This window comes from Phascolarctos cinereus, unplaced genomic scaffold (assembly GCF_003287225.1).
Source record: "Phascolarctos cinereus isolate Bilbo 61053 unplaced genomic scaffold, phaCin_HiC Scaffold_5;HRSCAF=322, whole genome shotgun sequence".
NCBI classification, from domain to species: Eukaryota; Metazoa; Chordata; class Mammalia; order Diprotodontia; family Phascolarctidae; genus Phascolarctos; species Phascolarctos cinereus.
The window spans coordinates 51649472-51670713 of NW_027555958.1; positions in this window are offsets into that span (position 1 = coordinate 51649472).

Genomic DNA, 21242 nt, shown 5'->3' on the forward strand with positions numbered 1-21242 from the left:
CCTTGCTTGAATCCGATTTGCACAGAGAGTCAAGACATCACCCTAAGATGTCATTGGTCCTCTTCGAAATCAGAACAACAGATTGGAGAGTATGTGGAAGTGACTCAAGTATAAGAAGACCAGAAAGATGGGAAGGGATCAGGTTGTGAAAAGTGTCAAAATGCTAAACAGAGGGTTTATATTTGATCCTGGAAGTAATAGGGTTGCATTGGAGTTTGCTGAATAGCAGGATTTGGGAGCAACATGATCAGACCTGTGTTTTAGGAAAATTCTTCTCCACTGGAGAAAGCCAAGGGAAAATTAGAAGCCAACTCACTGAAAATTAAATGATTGACAATGCCTCATTCACTCCTTCAGTTGTGCCCCTGTTACCATGGGGTATTATCAAAAGGTCAGGGCGGAGGGGAAATGCTACTCTATCTGGGTCACCTGGAACCCATTTCAGAGGGACATGGAGTGAAATTGAAGCATGATTTTATTCGTTTAGACAGCTGACAGAAAAGTAAGTGGCCTACTCTAGGAAGAAAGGCATGGTACAGTGGAGAGATAAATGAATCCAGAGGATCTCACTCTATTGCTCACTGCCTGTGTGACTGTGGGAAATTAACTTTCTCTCTCCGTGTCTCTGTTTTCTCATCTGTAAAATGAGGAATTTAGACTAAAGGGCTTCTGTGGACCTCTCTGGCTCCACATCTGTGCTGTGTCTTTTAGTTTTACTTTCTTATCAATAACCATTTGCTTGACGCCTTATTTGGAGATGAGCATGGCTGGGGTTTGCCCTTTGTTCTTGAAGAGGACCGTGACATCAGGCAGGTGATGCCATGACATGCAAGTGAATTGGATTTAAGCGAGGAAGGGCTGGGCAAAATCACCAGCCTCACTTTCTCCTTCAGAGCCATCTGGGTCCAGTAGCCAGATAGAGAACAAGATTCCTGGGGTGGGCATGCGGGAACATGCTGAAGCCGGCTTTGAACAAGCTCATGAGATATGGTTGTTGAGTTTTCACTGTGAGCATTCACTTTGGAACAGAAAGCACTGTCAATCAGAGCTTGATTTATTGTTTTGCCGATTGTCTAGATGAAGAAAGTGATAAAGAAAATGTTAACAATGCAGATTAAATTTTAAAAAGTGTCCTGTGCCCATATTTTGGAGGTGAGAGAATTGTTTGTTAAACATTTATCAGCACCCTCTCTGCATGTTAGGCATTTTTTCAAACAGCAGAAGCTTATGGAGGGTTATGTTGTATGGCCAACTGAATGTCCGTACAGGAGAAATGAAAGGGATTGTGGAAATCATTTTCCTGGAAGGAGGAAGAGAAAATAATTCCATTTTGCTTTTGCTTGTAGGACCTGTGGAAGAACAGCTTCCTCAGTTCTTCCTTCATCCACAAAGGGGAGCAGGGGACCTGGGAAAGCCTCCGGCTGAGCACAGTGCAGGAGAATCAAACCTGGCTAATTCCCAGTCTGCCTTTTCACTCTGCAGCTCATGCAGTTCTCGTGCCCTCTCCTCCCTGTTACTCTTGTTGCCTGGCTTAAGGCTATTTTATCCTATGTGGAAGGAAGAGGGGAGGATAAAAGGGAGGACACAGGGGGAAGGGAAATAAAATGGAAACGAATCAACATCCTTCCTTTTCAGTTGGGCTCTGATTTTTGGCAAAGGAGCATCAATCTCAGGCTGGAATGAGACATGAGGGGTCATGTAAAGTAACCCTGTGCAAGGTGGGAGCACAAGCCTGCCCACTCCAAGACCAGTCCTCTTTCTGCTGTACTAGGTGGCCTCCTATCTACCAGCTATGTGACTTATGAGCAAATCACTTAAACTCTATGAGCCCCAGTTTCTTCACCAGTAAAAGAGAGATAATAATACCTATAGTACTGATCTTGCATAAGAATGACAGGCACTGACATGTTGAGAGCTTCATTGCTGGAGGAAACTCCTGAATCAATGAAATCACACATCTACTTGAGTATTGGCTAACATTTATGTAACTTCTTAAGGTTTGCAAAACACTTTACAGATATTAATTTGATTCTGAAAACAACTCTGGGAGGCAGATGCTATTATTATCCTTACTTGTAGGTCACCCCTCAGCCTGCCACCTGACTAGTTCTCATATTTAATCTTAGCATTCCAAGTTCTATTGTAATCCAGGATTATGTTTGGCATTCCTTATTAATTAATATAATTAAACATCCCTCTCAAACACATAAGGCTATAGCCCCCAACCCATTCATTAAATATTGTATATTTAATAAACTGGAGGAGCCGCCTTTCCCATGAGTAGTTACTTATTTCTCTATTAAAACCCCTGGTTTCCTAGATGAATTATTAAAGTTACTTATTATGCAATTTTGAAATAATGACATCTACAATAAAAGGACGTAATTAGTTGTTTTAGTTGTGAGAAAGATCATAGACAGAGTTACCTCAAACCATCACTGTAACTATAGATAATTTCTTCTCTTCGCTTCTGGAAACGCAGCTCTATACCGTTTAGGTCACTCATGACACCAGATAAAATCAGTCGGCAAGAATCCTCTCTATCCTATTCCTAAGGAAAAGGTTTTGATGGTTTTATAAATAAAGATCCCTTCAAATCCTTTCTCTTTTCCAACTTATCTCCAACCATGCCAGGAAAATGACCTTGTCAGCTTCTTACAAGACCTAACTTAACAGTCCCTAGAATCACTTCTCATAAAATTCTCTCTATAAGGTTTCTTCATAAAATGACAGTTAAGACAGTTCTCTCAAGACAGAAGTTTTTCCCCATCTTTATTCTCTGTTTTTTCCAAAAATTCTTCAATGGATCCTCATGGATCCAAGTCAAACTTTGGGCTCCACAGGGATGGGAAGCCTATAACTCTTCAAACACCCTTGATTCTTAAAGAGACAGTAATGGTTTCTATAGCCTATGTGAAAGAAACTTTCAAAACAGATCTTACATATTTTGCACGTATCATATGAAATTAATGTGTATTAGATTGGAAGGAATGTAAAAAACTGCATTTGATTAGATAACTGTCATAAGTAGAGGCAGCTAGATCGCACAGTGTTAGGCCTGGTGTCAATAAGAAATGAGTTCAAATATAGCATTATACACTTAGTAGCTCTGTGACCCTGGGCAAATCACTTAATGTGTATCTGCCTTAGTTTCCTTAACTGTAAAATGATCTGGAAAAGGAAATGGCAAACCGTTGCAAAATCTTTGCCAAGAAAACCCCAAATGTGGTCACAAAAAGTTGGACACAACTGAAAAACAATTGAACAACAACAACCCAGTAACCAGTTCTCTCTTTTAAAAAGTTTATTATTTTTGTTTGAACAGTTAACAAGAACTTTCATGCTAGGGTGTGTAGTCAGGCTGTGTTGTTATGCTCACATAGTCTATGTGCATCCACAAAGGTCTATCTAGATGAGACTTGAAGGGAGGCAAGAATAGATGTCTAGAGTCTCCTTCTCTCCCAGTTCTCCAAGACAGACTTTGATTCCTGCCAGGAAGAGAACAGGAGATTGGGGCCAGAGGCAGGTCACTCTGCTCTCCTTAGAAAGTGGATACTGGGCTAAAATTATATCTATCTGTTTCCTTAAATATTGTTAGTCTAGAAAAAAATTAGGTCCAAGGTGCATTCCTGATCTCTATCTCTTACCAGGGAAGGAGTGCCCCAAGCTAGCCATCCAAGGCTTGACTCTGTTTCCATCAGATGCCAGTTCCATAATAAGCACACATAACAAATGGCAAATAAACCCATTTATCCAAGTCAATAGCAAATAGAAATAAGGAAAAGCATACATATGAGAACATATATCAGAAAAAAGAGTGAATGAGCCAATTTTTTCCACTGAGAGTGAGATAATTAAGTTCAACCAACAGATAGAGGCTCAGATCTCACTCAAAGGCAAATACCCTGAGATCTCTGGCATGTTGTTATTATTTGTCCTTCATTCTCCAAGAGGACCATGACATCAAGGAAGGTGATGCCATGACTTGCAAGTGAATTGGATTTAAGTGAGGGAGCGCTGTGCAAAGTCACAAGCCTCACTCTTTCCTCTGGAGCCGTCTGGGTCCGGTGGCAATATATCAATCAGAATGACTGGAGATGGCCCCGGATGCAGTGCGTGACCTTGGCCTTTCTTTCCCTGGTTTAGCATGACTGAGGCCTCACAGAGAGTGAGATAATTAAGCTCAACCAACAGATAGAGGCTCAGATCTCACTCAAAGGCAAATTCCCTGAGGGCCTTGGCAAAGCAAGCTGGGGATAGGGGCCTGATAGAGATTGCTGACTCTTTCTCCACATGGCTTTTTCCAAAAGTCTTCTCTCTTCAGAGACCTGAAGAGAGGTTAGAACTGCATGTATTCTGTCTTGGAACTAGAAGCCAGAGGACCAGAATCTCTCATGTCTCAAGCTCTCACCAACTATTCCCCTCACATTGGCATGGAGTACAGAGCAATCAGTCTCCACCAGTGAGTATAGTCGCATGCAAATGGCCCTTTGAGTGAAGGGTTACATTTAATTAATCTGTCCTTCCCTCAACCCTTCCCCACCACTGAGCAAATAAAAAAATACCAAAAAATGCACCTCTTGTTACATAAATGCATAGTCTGGGAAAACAATTACCCATATTAGGTATGCCTGAAAATATATGCCTCTTTCTGCGTTTACGTTCATCACCTCTCTGTCAAGAAGTGAGTGGCATGTTTCACCTTCATTCTTTTTGGATTAATAGTTTATCAATGTGCCGATAAGCATTCTAAAGTCTTTTAAATTTTTTAAAATAATGTTATTTTTGTTTTCAGTTTAAAGTGGTCTCAGTTTCTTCTGAAATTATCCCTTTCATAATCTATGTACAATAATATTTCATTATATTCACATACCACAATTTGTTTACCCATATCTCCATAGGACATCCCTGTAATTTCTCGTTTTTGGTTACCAGAAAGAGAGCTGCTATAAATATTTTTGTATATATACGTTGGGCCTTTTCCTCTTTTCAAAATTTCTTTGGAATATGGGCTTAGTAACAACATAGTTGCATCAAAGGGAATGTACAATTGGGCAACTTTCTGTGAATATTTCCAAATGGTTTTCCAGAATGGCTGGGCCAATTCACAGCTACACCAAAAGTACATTATTGTACCTTTTCTCCAACCTTTGTCATTTTCTTCATTTGTCTTCTTTGACAATCTGATAGATATGAAGTAGAGACTCAAAGTTGCTTTAATTTTCATTTTCTAATGAGTAGGTTTTTTAGGAGAATTTTTATATGATTTTTTATGGCTTGGATTTCTTTCTTTGAAAACTGCCTTACATATCCTTGGACTATTTATCTGTTAGGAAACAGTTCTTAGTCATACAAATTTGAATTAGTACTTTACATATCTTGGAAATGAGACTTTTATCAAGGAAACCATTCCAAAGGTTTTCTTCCCTAGATTCCTTTTTCCTTTCTAATTTTTACTGTTAGGTTTGTTCATGCAAAAAAACTTTTAAATTTCTCATAATCAGAATTGTCCATTTTATCTTGTGTCATCCTCTTAATTTGTTCATTTACGAACACTTTCCTTATCTGCAGTTTAATTTCCTCATTGTTTCTATAATTTGTTTGTGATGTGTCCTTTAATACCTAGATTATGTATCCATTTGGAATTTACCTTAGTGTATGGTATAAGGTGTTGATTGAAACCTAATTTCTGCCAGATTCTTGTCCCACTTTCCTAGCAGTTTTTGTAAAATAATGAGTTCTCCTAAAACTGTGGTCTTTGGGTTCACCTAACATATTGCTGTCTTTGTTTGCTTTTGTATGTTGTATACCTGAATTGTTTCACTGATCAGCTTTCTCTCTCTCTCTCTCTCTCTCTCTCTCTCTCTCTCTCTCTCTCTCTCTCTGTCGCTCTCTCTCTCTCTCTCTCTCTCTCTCTCTCTCTCTCTCTCTCACTAGTGCCAAATTGTTTTAATGATTAGTTCTTTGTTGCATAATTTGAGATCTGGTACTGATTGACCACTTTTCTTCCTTTTTTTTTCCATGGAGATTCTTGACTTTTTTCTCCATATATAAATGTTGTTATTATTTTTTCTAGATCTATACAAATTTCTTTCTTTCTTTTTCTTTTTTTTAGGCAATTGGGGTTAAGTGACTTGCCCAGGGTCACACAGCTAGTAAGTGTAAGTGTTTGGTCTGAGGGCAAATTTGAACTCAGGTCCTCCTGACTTCAGGACCAGTGCTCTATCTACTGTGCCACCTAGCTGTCCTGTACAATTTTCTTTTGAGAGAATGATTGGCACAGTACCAAAAAAGTAAATTCATTTAGATGATATTGCCATTTTTATGATATTTGCTCAACTTACTCAAGTGAAATTAATGTTTTTCCCATTTTAGGTCTTTATTTTTTTTTTCTGCAGAGTGTTTTATAGATTCATATAGTCCCTGGGTGAATCTTTGTAGATACACTTCCTGATATTGAATAACTTCTGTAATTATTTTGAATGAAATTTTTATTACTTGTTCTCCCTGATGGGCTTATTGGAATAGGAATACTGTTATGTAGGAATTTTGTTAGGAATGCTGATGATTTATGTGAATTTATCTTACATTATACAGCTTCGTGATAGTTGTTATTTCAATTATTTTTTAGCTAATTTTCTAGGATTCCTTAAGTATAGCATTATATCATTTGAAAAAATCAATAATTTTATTTTCTCTTTGTCTATGGTTATTCCCTCAATTTTTCTCCTTCCTTCCTTCCTTCCTTCCTTCCTTCCTTCCTTCCTTCCTTCCTTCCTTCCTTCCTTCCTTCCTTCCTTCCCTTCTTCCTTTTTCTTGCTATTGTTAGCATTTTCATACTATGTCAAATGGTGATGGTAATAATGGGTATTCTTGCTTTACTTCTGATTTTATCAGAAAGGTCCCTAACTTTTCCCTCTGACATATAATGCTTACTCATGAATTTAGATAATTATTATTTACCATATTGAGGGAAGTTCCATTTATTTCCATGATTTCTAAAGGATTTTAAAAATAGAAATGAGTGTTGGATTTTGGCAAAAGCCTCTTCAGTACTTGATAAATCATATAGTTTTTGTTATTTACATTATGCACATCGTTCATTATATTTATAGTCTTTCTTATGTAGAACTAACTCTGCATTCCTGGCATAAATGTAGTCTGGTCATAGTACATAATTGTTGTTGTTGCTGTTGTTGTTGTTTTTTGCTGTTGTCTACCTGCTAATATCTTATTTAAAATGTGTGTATCAATGTTTATTATGGATATTGTTCTGTAGTTTTCTTTTTCTGCTTCATCTCTCCCTAGTTTAGGTATCAAGAGATTGGAAGGGCACCTTCTTTTCTTTTTATTGAAACAATTTATATATTAGAATGAATTGTTCTTTTAATGTTTGATAAAATTCACTTGCAAATCCATATGCAGAAGTTTTCTCAAATGTCTCAGTCACCAATCAATTAAGCAACATTTATTTATTAAGTTCTACATACACATATATAACACACACATATACATATATACTTATTGTATATGTATACACACACACACACACACACGTACATTATATCAGGCACTGAGGATACAATTATAAAGAATGAAACAATTCCTACTGTCTTTACATTTTAATGGATTTTGACTTAGGTCTTCCATGACTTTACTGGTGTCACCCTAGCCTGGTTTGGGGTTTATATTTCCTCCCTTAATTTATATTCACCTCCTCTACCCCAGAAAGGGATCTCCACTCATCAACTTGTCTAATCATTGTAAACTACCTCTCACTTGGGAAAGACACCCAATATTAAATTTCTGTTTGTATGTGCATCTGATAGTATAATAATAATAGTTAGCATTTATGTGACACTTGAAGATTTGCAAAATGCTTTACATATGTCCTCTTATTTGATCCTCTGAACAATCCACCAAGATAAATGCTATCAGTACCCCCTTTTTAAAGGTGAAGAAGTGCAGGCTAAGAGAGATTGAATGATGTTTCCAGTGTCACACAGCTAGTACTTGTCCCTTTTAAAAATGCTCACTGTCACTGAGAATAAAAATGAAACCCAAACCTAATTTGTTAGACCATTCAGTCCAGTATTCTGTCAGTGTTAGTAGAGGTAAGATGTTTTGTTTAAAGGCATAGTTGCTCTTCCTTGTACCAACTTAAAAAAAAACTGCTGAAGTATGACTAAGATACATATATGAAATTCTCCCTAATGAGAAAGCTGGACAGTCTGAGCAGGAAGTAGCTGTTATCCTCCAAGGCATGCTGATATTGATCCCCAGGTGCTGTCAGATGAGATACCCTCTAGTATGGATCAGATTAAGAAGAGACAAGTAGCAGTGTTTAGTGACTCCCCAGATAAGGGGTACCGAAGATGAATATTTGTTGAATTGAAAACAACAATAAAAAGGTTTGATGTCTTGCAGGGGGATGATACAAGATGTGTTGGAGGAACTCCCATGACCTATCAAACCAGATGACTACTCTCTACATCTGGTACTCCATTTAGTCATAAGTGATGCTTCCAGAAGAAATCAAGAAAACATTACTAAAGACCACAGAGTCATGGGGAGGAAAGTGAAGAAATTAGGAGCACAGGTGCTGTTTTTATTATTGCTACCTATTGGAGTAATGGGTTACAGGATAGCAAGGAAGATTGGCGAAGAGAACAGTTGATTAATAAGGTGGTGTTAGATGGATCTTGCACTCTAGAGGGATGATTATGATGAAACACGACTCCTTCCTCTTTTGGAAACCAGGTGTGGAATGAGCTATCATTCCAAACCATCTGACATGGCTAACGTGTGAGTTTGCTTCATTTGACTTTTCTTCATTGTTACAAGAAAAGGTTCTTTTGGGTGGCAATATCATTCAGAAGCAAAAGCAATGTAAAAAGAAATAACTATATATATATATTTTTTTTTAAATGGTCCCTGAGATTGAGATTTAATTCCCTGGCCTCAGCCCTTAAAATATAAGAATGGCAGGACCCTGGTCAGGGATAGAGTGTATTAAACAAGGTCATCTAAGAATGTATTTGCTGGAGTCTTGCAAATCTAATAAAAAAAAAGCTTTAAATGGAAAAGGGAAGGGGAAGAAAGAAAACTGCCTATATCTAGTTATCGAGATAGATAGCATAGAGAGCTAAAGTGTAGGAAAAAATAGCAACAGAAATGCTCTGAAATTTCCAAGAAACAAAATCTAAGAAAGGAGCCAACAATAAAACCCATGGCCTCATATCTCTGTACACAAATGTACAAATATGGTTAACAAGGAAAGTGAACTAGAAATCCCAAAGCAAGGAGGCAAATTTGGCCTCCTGACTCTAGAGGTATACTTTATTCAAAATGAAATGACTGGGTAAAAGGTTGAGGATAGAGTAGCATCATCTATTAAAAAATGATATTCGTATGAAGAAAACCAGGAGCCAGAGTAGGGAAGGATGATGGAATGCATTTGATGAAGTTCAACGGAAGCAGAAAGGGAAAAGATATTATCATTGGAACCTAGTACAGATTTCTTGGATAGAAAGAGGGGTTCAGGAAACAGACTACAAGTCTGGTACTAAAGAATCATATACTAGGATTAGAGAGCTTCAATTCTCTCTTTATTTGCTGGAATTGTCACTCTACCCAAAAGAGAGTAGCTAATAATTTCTTGACTTTCCTTAATGACAATTTAAATTTAAATATTTTTTAAAAAAATTTAAAAAAATTCTTCCAAAAATTAAGGAACCAACAAGAGAGCAATTTGCATTATGGATCTGATTTTCAATGATGAGGAAAAACTCTTTTCTGCAGTGGAAATAACCAGAACCTTTCTGGGGAGGCAAAGGATTCTTCCATTTTAGAATTAGTGAGAGAGGAGAAGAAAGCTAGGTACAGTATGACATGCAACCCTAAATTTTGGGACAACAGATTTCTGTGAGTTCATAGGAAGTAGAAAATTTTGTGTACTAATTTTTAAAATATTCTTTTTTTAAATATTTGTAGCAGCTCTTTTTGTGGTGGCAAAGAACTGGAAATTGAGGGGATGCCCATCAGTTGGGGAATGGCTGAACAAGTTGTGGTACATGAATGTAATGGAAGACTATTGTTCTATAAGAAATGGTGAGCAGACAGATTTCAGAAATACCTGGAAGGACTTGCATGAACTGATGGTGAGTGAAGTGAGCAGAAACAGAACATTGTACACAGTAACAGCAATATTGTGCGATGACTGACTTTGTTGGATTTAGCTCTTCTCACCAATGAGATGATCTAAGACAATTACAAAAGACTCATGATGGAAAATGCTATCCACACCCAAAGAAATAACTATGAAGTCTGAATGCAGCTCGAAGCATGCTATTTTTGCTTTTTTTCTTTCTTGTTTTTCCCTTTTGTTCTGATTCTTCTTTCACAACACAACTAATGTGGAAATATGTTTAATATGATTCTACATGTATAGCTTATATCAGATTCCATGCTGTCTTGGGGAGGGGAGAGGGAAGGAAAGGGGAAAATTTTAGAACTCAAAATTTTATAAAAGTGAATGTTGAAAACTAAAAATAAATAAATTAATTAAAATATTCTTGTTTATTATTCTAAATTTGATAGATAACAAACATAAACTTTTTAATACAAAGAACTGAAAAAAGGATTGTATATGATACCATGAACATGATGTACAGCTTTTTTTTTTTTAAATTTTGAGTCAAATATATTTTAAATCCAACACAGTAGCTTTGGTATGGCTTTGGTTGTCTGTGTCCTCTTCTGAACTTCCTTCTGTCCTCTTTATTTTAAAAAATGTTTCATTGATGATTTTTTTTCTTTTTCACTTTTCTTTTTAGTTTCACTATCGCTAATCACTATTGCTAATCACTGTCACTTAGCATCACTATCACTATCACCATTTCTACCCCAATTCTCTCTCCCCTACAAAAACCACCTCCCCAGGTATAGTCGAAAAAAAACCCCTATACACTGGCCTTCTCTGAAAATGTCTTATTCTATACCCCAGGACCATCACCTCTCTGCCAAGAAATGGGAAGCATGCTTATCATGAGTTCTAAATCCATTATTGGTCACTACATTGATAAGAATTCTTAAGCATGAATTAAAATTGTATACATGAAGCCAAACAAGAAGAGATGAGGCACTCTCATAAATTCGTTTTAAAAACAATATTTATTTTTTCAATTACATGTAAAAACAATTTTAGTATTCATTCTTTAAAATTCTTAGTTTCAAATTCTCTCCTTTCTTCTTTCCCTTACCCCATCCCTGAGAAGGTAAGCAATTTGATATAGACCATATGTATTCAGTCATGTTCTCCTGGTTCTGCTCACTTCACTTTGCATCAGTTCACATCGGTTTTTGCAGGTTTTTCTGAAACCTTCCTGCTTGTCATTTCTTACAGCACAATAGTATTTCATCACAATAACATACCACAACTTGTTCAGCCATTCCCCAATTGATGGGCTTCATCTCAATTTCCAATTCTTTGCCACCACACAAAGCACTACTAGAAATATTTTCATGTATAAAGGTGCTTTTCATTTTTCTTTGATCTCTTTGGGATATAGACCTAGTAGTGGAATTGCTGTATCAAAAGGTATGCACAGTTTTATAGCCCTTTGGGCATAGTTCCAAACTGCTCTGTAGAATGGTTGGATCAATTCACAACTTCATCAATGGTCCATTAGTGTCCTAAATTTTCCACATCCCTTCCAACATTTATCGTTTCCCCTTATCTGTCATATTAGCCAGTCTGAAAGGTGTAAGGTGGTACCTCAGAATTGTTTTAATGTGCATTTCTCTAATCAGTAGATTTCGAGCATGTTTTCATGAATATAGATAGCTTTGATTTCTTCTTCTGAAAACTACCTGTTCATATACTTTGACCATTTGTCAATTAGGGAATGACTCATAAGAATTAAATTCTCTCTCTCTCTCTCTCTCTCTCTCTCTCTCTCTCTCTCTCTCTCTTTTAAGGCAATTGGGGTTAAGTGACTTGCCCAGGGTCACACAGTTAGTATGTGTCAAGTGTTTGGTCTGAGGAAGAATTTGAACTCAGGTCCTTCTGACTTCAGGGCCAGTGCTCTATCCACTATGCTACCTAGCTGCCCCAAGAATAAAATTCTTAATAAAAAAGAGAAACAATTCAGATGAAGAGAAAAAAGGGAATTATCTAAGATCAGTGTAGATGCACAGGAAACATCAACTCACTGACTTTAAAAAGACATGTAGAGGGGCAGCTAGGTGGCACAGTGGCTAAGGCTCCTGTTCTGATTTTATGTTCTCTGCCATGGAAAATTCTATTAGTCTTGAGAAAGACAAAACAAAAATGGCTAATAGAGAATTGATTCCCAGGATATTTTGGGAGATCGTAAGAGAAAGACTAGCAATCCTTGATGAGTACAGCTCTCCATTCCAAAATGAACTATGTCCTCATCAGTCTTGAGTCCTGAAAGAATAGGTCAATGTAACTGAGGAGCCATTGCAAGTGATTTTAGAAAGATAGAGAGCCATTTCTGCTTCCACTGATCCTCACCAAAATAATTTCCACTATGCTTTGCCACTCTGGCTCCTGGTTTTTCCTTTGATGAGATCTTTATAGACAGTGCTACTCTACTTCCATGCTATTTATTTATTCATTTTTTTAATAAAGTAAACTTTTTGAAGTCATTAGATCAAATTTGTCTCCTTGCTTAGGATTCCTACTTCACCTTGTTTATTATCCATACTTTGCAGATTTGTATGCACACAAGACTAGGAAAGGACGAATGTTGTTCTGATTTCTTTTTTTAAAGGAAGAAAACAGAGTCTCAAAACTATAGACAAGTGAGGTTGGATTTTATTTCTGGCTAAATGTTAGAGTGTCTGATAAGAGAATGGTTAGTAAAAGAAAAGGGTAAAAACAGGAAACAATGGGCAAAACTTATTCCTTTTTTTTTACAGCCTTATAAGGCAGGTACAGCAGGGGAGTGCTATTGATGCTGTTACCTGGATTCTACTAAAGTATTTGAGAAAGTCTCTTGTGCTATTCTAGTGAAATAGATGGAAAGATATGGACTAACAATAGTACAGTCCACGACTTAAAAGACTGGACCCAGTGAGTCATCAGTGGTGGTTTGAGGTCAGTGTGACAGGAAGTCTCTGACTGAATGCCTCAGAGATCTGTACAGTCCCTGCAAAATCTACGTTTTTATCAATGAACTGAATAAAGGCACATGTGTGATATTTTTCCAACTGGTGGATGACAAAACCAGGACAGAGAGGTTGTATATCAGACAACAGAATTAAAATCTCAAAGATCTTGACAGACTTATGTTGGGCTGACATTAAGAAGATGAAATTTAATAAGGATAAATGTAAAGCTTTAAATTTTTATTTTTAATAAAAACAAATCAGCTTTACGAAGATAGGAGAAGCTTGGCTAGACAATAGTTCCTACAAAAAGTGTGTTTTTGACTGCACATATATAACCTATATAAAATTGTTTACCATTTTAAGAAGAGGAGATGAGAGAGAGGAAAGGGAAACCATTTGGAACTCAAAATCTTGTTAAAATGAATGTTTAAAATTGTTTTTACATATAATTGGAAAAATAAAATACTGTTAAAAATTTTTTAAAAATTTAAAGTACAGTTGTGAAAAAAAAAGAAAAAGAAAAAAAATTTTCTTTTTTAGGGGCAGGGTGACCTGAAAGGTAATATGTGTCAGTGACATAATATGGAAACCAGGAAGATAAATGTTAGTCAGTCAATAAACATTTATTAAGTGTCTGCTATATACTATGTATTGTGCTAAGCCCTGACTATACAAAGAAAGGCAAAAACCAATCTCGTCCCTCTAGGAGCTCACAATCTAATGGGGGGCACAACATGTAAGCAACTATGTACAAACAATCTTTAGAAAGGATACATTGGAAGTAATAAACAGAGGGAAGGCACTAGAAATAAGGGAGATTGGGAAAAGCTTCCTGCCGATGATGAGATTTGAGCTGAGTTTTAAAGAAAGCAAGGGAAATCAGGAAAGAAAAATGAAAAGAGAGAACACTGCAAGTATGGGGAGGAGGATAGCTAGTGAAAAAGGGCAGAGTTGGAAGATGGAATGTTTTGTATATGCCATAGCAAGGGGTTAGTGTCAGTGACTTGCAGAGTACCTGGGGCGAGGTGTGAAATGTAAGATGTAAGAAGACTAGAAAGGTACAGAGGAGGGCTAGGTTATGTAAGGCTTTGAATGCCAAACAGAATTGGTAGGCTTCATTAAGAGAGACGGTGGTCAGGACTTGAGAAATGATAGTGCTGCCATACTCTGCCCTTGTCAGACCATATTTGGAATATTTCATTGGAAAGCCAAGTGGCTCAATGGATAGAGCTCAGAGCTTGGAGTCAGGAAGACCTGAATTCAAATCCCACCTCGGATAGGTCTTAGTTATGTGACCCTGGAAAAGTCCCTTAACCTTTTCATGCCTCAGTTTCCTCATTTGTTAAGCATGGGGGAAATAATAGCACCTATTTCCTAGAGTTTTGTGTGGATCGAAGGAATTATTATATGTAAAGTACTTTGCAAATCTTAAAGTACAATACAAATATTTGCTATCATCATTATCAACCATCATCATCATTATTATTACAGATACCATATTTTATGAAGGATGTTAAAAAGCTAGAAAATGGAAACCAGGGTAGTGAATAGCCTCAAATTAATGATATATGAGAATTGATTGAAGGAAATGGAGAAAAGCCAGACTGGAGGATGATAGCTGTATTTAAGAATTTGGAGAAATTATAGACGAGTGATGAGAATTGCTCTGCTTGGTCCCAAAGGGTAGAAGCAGGAGCAATGACTAAATGTTGCAAAGAGGAAAATTTAGGTTTAAAGTGAGAAAAATTCCTAATAATCTGAGCTACCCCAAACGGAAATGACCTGCCTTGAGATATAGGGGGTCCGCTCTCTGGTCAGGTGTAGAGGAAATTCTTATTCAGGTCAGACCAGATGGCTTCAAGATTCTGTGATTCATTACCTCTAATAAAGACTGAGACCAGAATACAACTCCTTAGATCATTTGGCCATCCTGATTATATATGTATGTGTTTTGGTATGAGGACTCACTTCCATATAACAATAATAACAATAAGAACTAACATTTACATTGCATTTTAAGGTTTGAAAAATGATTTACAAATATCTCATTTTGTCCTGATAGCCCTGGGAGATAGGTGCTATTATTATCACCATTTTACATATAAGGAAACTGAGGCAGAGGTTAAGTAACTTGCCCAAGGTCACATCTAGTAAGTGTCCATGGCAGTATTTGAACTCATGTGTTCCTGACTCTAGTTCCAGAGCTTTATCTATTACGCCATGTAGCTTCCAAAGCAGATATATGTTTGCATGTATGGATGTGCTATATATTCGTAGTGATTGTATTTTTATACCTATATATATGTGTAATCTCGATGTATATGTTGTTTAGTCATTTTTCAGTTGTGTGCAACTCTTCATGCCCCCATTTGGGGGCAAAGATGTTGGAGTGGTTTGCCATTTCCTTCACCAGATCATTTTACAGATGAGGAAACTGAGGCAAACAGGGTTAAGTGACTTGCTCAGGGTCACACAGCTAGTAAGTATCTGAAGCCAAATTTGAACTCAGAAAGATAAATATTCCTGACTTCAGGCTTAATGCTCTATCCACTGTACCACCTAGGTGCCCCTCTATGTATATGTGTATACAAACACACACATATCTGTAATAATAATAATTCTAATTAATATGACATTTTCCATTTTAATGGAATTACATAATTTTAGAGTTGGACAAGACATTAGTGACTAATCTAACCCATGTATGAAAGGAATATCTGCTGTGACAAACATTTTGACAAATGGTTTTCCAGGGTCTGCTCAGAGGGGGAATCTAACAAACTTGTGGTAGCTCATTCCACTTTGGTAAAACCCTAATAGTTAGGACAGATTTCCTAACATTAAGCGTAAACTGGCTTCTTTAAAACTTTCAGCCGTTTTTCCCGATTCTTCCAACTGGAGCCAAGCAAAGGAAGCCTTATCCTTCTTCCTTGTAAACACCCTCTAAATAGTTGAAAACAACTGTCTTCTTTCTTCTCCAAGATAAAAATGTACCCAATTTCTCCAAATGATCCTCATATGACATGAACTTATGACTTTTCACCATCTTGGTAGATAAATTGGAGAGGATGCAGAGGAGGGCAAAATCCTTTTTCACCTTATGTGGACAGATTTAAATACAATGTTCCAGATTATAAGAGTAGAATAGAGGGGAATTCCACTGTACCACCTAGCTGCCCCCTCTATGTATGTGTGTATACAAACACGCACACATCCATAATAATAATAATTCTAATTAATATGACTTACATTTTATGGAATTACATAATTCCTGGAATCTATTTCCCTCTTTAAAAAGCCAAAGATTGCATTGGTTTTCTTCGCTGCTACTTTACACCACTACCTCACATTAAACTCACAGTCCACTAAAACTCCCGGATTTTTTTTTTCAGAATTGCTGGCTAACTGTAAGTCTTCCATCTTGTATTTATGAAGACAGTCTATACGATAATCCTATGAGGAGGGTAAGACAAGTACTATTTTTAGTTTACAGATGAGGAAATTCAGGCTGAGAGAGCCTAAAATCACACAGCTAGTGAGTATCTGAGCTGGACTCTTGTCCTTTGATTTCAAATTCAAGTTTCTTTCCACTGGACCACACTTTGTGTCTAGATTTATTTCTGAATTTATGTCAGCATTCATGACCCTATAGCTATTTGGTGCCAAGACATGAGGGGGATTGAGATGAATGTAGTACTATTTTAACTATACCTTCTCCAGGCATTGCCAAAAAGATCCAGGCACTAGGGATGGATGCTTGGTGATTTCAGGAAGTAATCTCCCAGTATACACTTCCTCCTCAATTCCCCTGGGGAGTTTTGCTCTGACCTTGGTACTAGTAGAGTGACTGACAGACACTAGCTAGCCTCTCTGATCCTTTAGATTTGTGAGAACAGGAAGCAAGAGAGCTGCAAGAAGTGGGAGCCACAGGGCCACAGTCACCATGGAAGTGGTAAAAGAACCTTCAGCCTTGAGGTTCATCAAACTTTAGATTAAAGGCAGTGTGAGCGAATCATGCATGGGGTATGTTAATGTTACTATGCTGCCGAACCCCATCCAGGCTACAGATTCCACTTCATTTCCCTTCTCCTCTTTCTTTACTTCTCTTATGAGAAAAAATGAGCCCGTTGTATTCCCCATGACTTTGGAGACTACCGTGTATCCTTTCTGAGTTTATTTACTTTTTATTTTAAGGTGGGAAAATTGACAAAAAACATTAACTGCTTGAACTACTTAACTGTATAAATTATGATTTACATGCAGCACAAAGAGGGTGATGGGGCATTGCCTGGGCAGAGAGAAAGATCTGAAATTATGATATTTTGTCAGAGTGATTTCTGGCTGGGGCTCAGAAGCAAAGAAAGAGTTATTGATTCCTTTTTGGAACTGCCCAGGGCAGAGAGAAGATTTTTAATGGGGCTGAGCAATGACTGGCTGGGCTGGCACTGAGGTATGTACCTGCCATTTTCCCAGGCCTGGTTTGAAAGGAATGGCACTTGTCAGAGGCCAATAGCAGTGGGAGTGCCTACAGAAAAATGCACACTGATGGGGAGGAGTTTCTTGGGCCAAAAAAAAGGTAAGGGTGAGTAGGAAAGAAATAAGAATTTGCTAACTACTTGTTCAGTGCCAGGAACTTCACAAATATTACCTCATTTCATCCTCACACCAACACTGAGAGGAAGGTGCTGTTATTATACCCATTTTACAGTTGAAGAAACTGAGGCAGAATGACTTGCATAGGGAGGGTCGTACATCTTGCAAGTATCTAAGGCCAAATTTGAACTCAGGTCTTTCTGACTCAAGACTCTATCCACTCTGCCATTCAGCTGCGCATAATAGGGATTGACATCTGCCTGCTCATTAGCTCAGCATAGCAACCATTACTCCTACACGGGGAAATCAAAACACTTAGTCATCCAGATTTCTTGCCCTTGTCATTTCAACAACTAATTTGATTATGGGCAGAATCAGCTGAGTATCTCTACCTCCATCTGCAATGCTCTTCTCCATCTCCTACCAATTCTAATTTAACTCGGCTAGGAAGCCTTCCTGCTCTTGGATCTCAGATGACTGAACCCTCTTGCAGCCTACATATCTGAGCACTTACATACTCCCTTCACATAGAAATATCTTTGCATGGCATTGTGGAAAGAAGGCTACAGACCTTGATTCAACTCCCAGCTGTGTGACAAAGTGAAAATCACACCTCTGTTTCATTTTCCTCATATGTAAAATGGAAATAATACCCAAACAGGTAAACTCACAGGCTCATTTTTACCATGGATTTAGAAATCTCTTTGAAGTAATCTAGTCCATTCCTCTTTATAGGTGAGGAAATCTAAGTTCTAAGAAACAGTGAATAGTCCAAAGTCACACAGTTATATAGGCAGTAGCAGAACTAGAATTCAAACCTGAATTCTCTGACTCTAAAGCAGTCTTTTCCCCATGCACCATGCTGCTTCTCCGTCAAATAAGTTAAGGAATGGAAAGGGTCTCATGAGAACAGAGATATTATGCATAAACATGAGCTACTATGAATATGTCATTTATTCATTCAACAAACATTACTTGTTTGCCATTCAGTGTGCTAGGCAATAATAAAAGTAAAGACTACTTCAATTTTTTTAAGAGTGCCATTTGCCATACACACCTCAAAATAGAAACTTCTTCATGTCAAGGAATAGTCTACGTTTGTCTTTGTGCTTGGTATATAGAGAGCATTTAATAAATACTTGTGGATTGATCATTTAAACTTTTGGATAATTGTAATTTTGCGTTACATAACAGTGTCTCGTGATTTGGAAACATAACTTCAGCAGGAAAATTGGCATGAAAAACATAACCTGCAGTGGTAGAACGTTTGAGACCACTGAGACTATGATGTAATGGAAAGATCACTGTCAGACAGTCAGACAGACCTAGTTTCAAAATCCTAGCTGTGTGAGTCTGGGCAAGTAAGTCACCCAATCTCTCTAGCTACAGTTTTCTCATATGTAAAGCAGAGATGATAACATTTACACTATTAAGTCACATGATTGTGATAAGGAAGTTGTCTTGTTGTTCAGTTGTTTTTCAGTTGTACCCAACCCTTTGTGACCCCATTTGGGGTTTCCTTGGCAAAGGTACCGGAGTGGTTTGCCATTTCCTTCTCCAGCTCACTTTACAGATGAGGAAACTGAGGCTAGGGTCACATAGCTAGAAAGTGCCTGAGGCTAGATTTGAATTCAGGAAGATGAGTCTTCTTGACTCCAGTCCCAGAACTCTATCCACTGCACCACCTTGTTATAAGAAAAGATTTTTTTTAAAAATCTTAAAGCACCATGGAAATATATGCTACTTACTTCTGGACTCACCTTATTATCCATCTGTCATGTTTGTTGAAGATGCCCATATTGATGGGAGCTAGGTAGCACAGTGGACAGAGTACTGAGCCTGGAGTCAAGGAGGCCTGAATTAAAATCTGGCCTCAGACACTTACTAGCTGTGTGACCTTAGGCAAGTCACTTAATCTCTTTTTTGCCTCAGTTTCCTTACCTATAAAATGAGGATCATAATAGCATCTTCTTTCCAGGATTATTGTGAGGATCAAATGAGCTACTATCTGTAAAGTGCTTAGCACAATGCTGGGTATGAAAGAGGCACTTAATTAATACTTGTTTCTTTGTATTAAGGTGTTTCTTGACCAGCTACATTTCATAATCTGCTCCATATAAAGGCTGAACTCTTTTATTACTCTAGGTTTTGTTGAGGAGAAAAATTTGATATGCTTAGTATGATGTAATCCACTGAAGTCTTATTCCAAAGCTTTATCAGAGCATAGGGGTGATTCATGGTTCTCATAGGTTTACCAAATGGAGAATAAGCTTTGGCAGGTTGTATTAAACCATAAATACCAACCATGTATCATTACCCAATGATTGGCCCAGCTAAGTAAATCAGACTGATCACTAGACAGTGATTTTATGGTTTTGACAACCCATGAAATAGACAAATATAAAAAAGGGCTTTCAGTTGTCTGTGGCCCCCTTCTACTTCCACAGTGATAATAATAGAGTGGGGAGAAGGAAGACAAAGGATGCTAAGGATCACAGTTTGTAGACCTAAAATCTGAATTGAACTTTTGGTCCTTCCAATGTGGAATCTCTTTCCAATTATGAAGAGATTGATGTGGTATTAGATAAATAAATAAAGGAATAAAAACCTTTATTAAGTGCTTGCCAAGTACTGTGCTGACTTCCAGGAATGCAAATATAAAAGTGAGATAGTCCCTGCCCTCAAAAAATTACATTCTAATGGAGGAGATAACACATATAGGCTGAGTGGTGTCAGGGAAGGAAGTTGGTATGGGAAGTCATGTAGACGGTGAGTGGAAAAGTAGGGTATTTCATTGGTACACCCTTTCCAGAGGCAATGGTATTGTTTATTTTATTTCAGTTTTCAGAATAAGAAGTGCAAAAGGCATATGTATGGAAGAGAGTATTGAACAGGGGTTAAGAGAGATTGGCCAGGGTAAAGATTAGGATCCACGGTCCCAAGGACATCAGAATCAAGTGGCTAAAAATGTAAAGAAGTTGTTACCAATAGAGGGGTGCTTGTGTATTCTCCTCACAGAAATGACAATAAAGTTGTTGATAGAGTTGGCTTCATCTAAAAAGCAGCATCCTTTCATGGGATCCTTAATCTCACCTCATAGTGATTGAATGAGTGTAAACAAGTAGATCACCATGGTGATAATTGCACTTTATACAACAACCATTCAGAGGATGAAGAATAGAAAAATTCAATAAGTCAACATATACCTTCGTACTTAGTTATTTCATCTTGAAAGTGAGTCTAGGGAAACAGAGAAAACTATCTTGGAAAACCTAGTTCAGAATCAAGGAATAAAGTAGCCCAAAGGCTTGTAGAATACTCAGAACCTCACACTTGAAGATCCTGGGCACTTTTTTCTTTTTTTTCTTAATATTTTATTTTCCCCCAATTGTAGAGCCAAATTTTTACGTTTCTTTTAAGTTTTGAGTTCCAAATTCTATCACTCTCTCACTTTACTCCCCACCTCCCTGAGATGGTAAACTATCTGATATAGCTTATGCTAGTGAAATCAA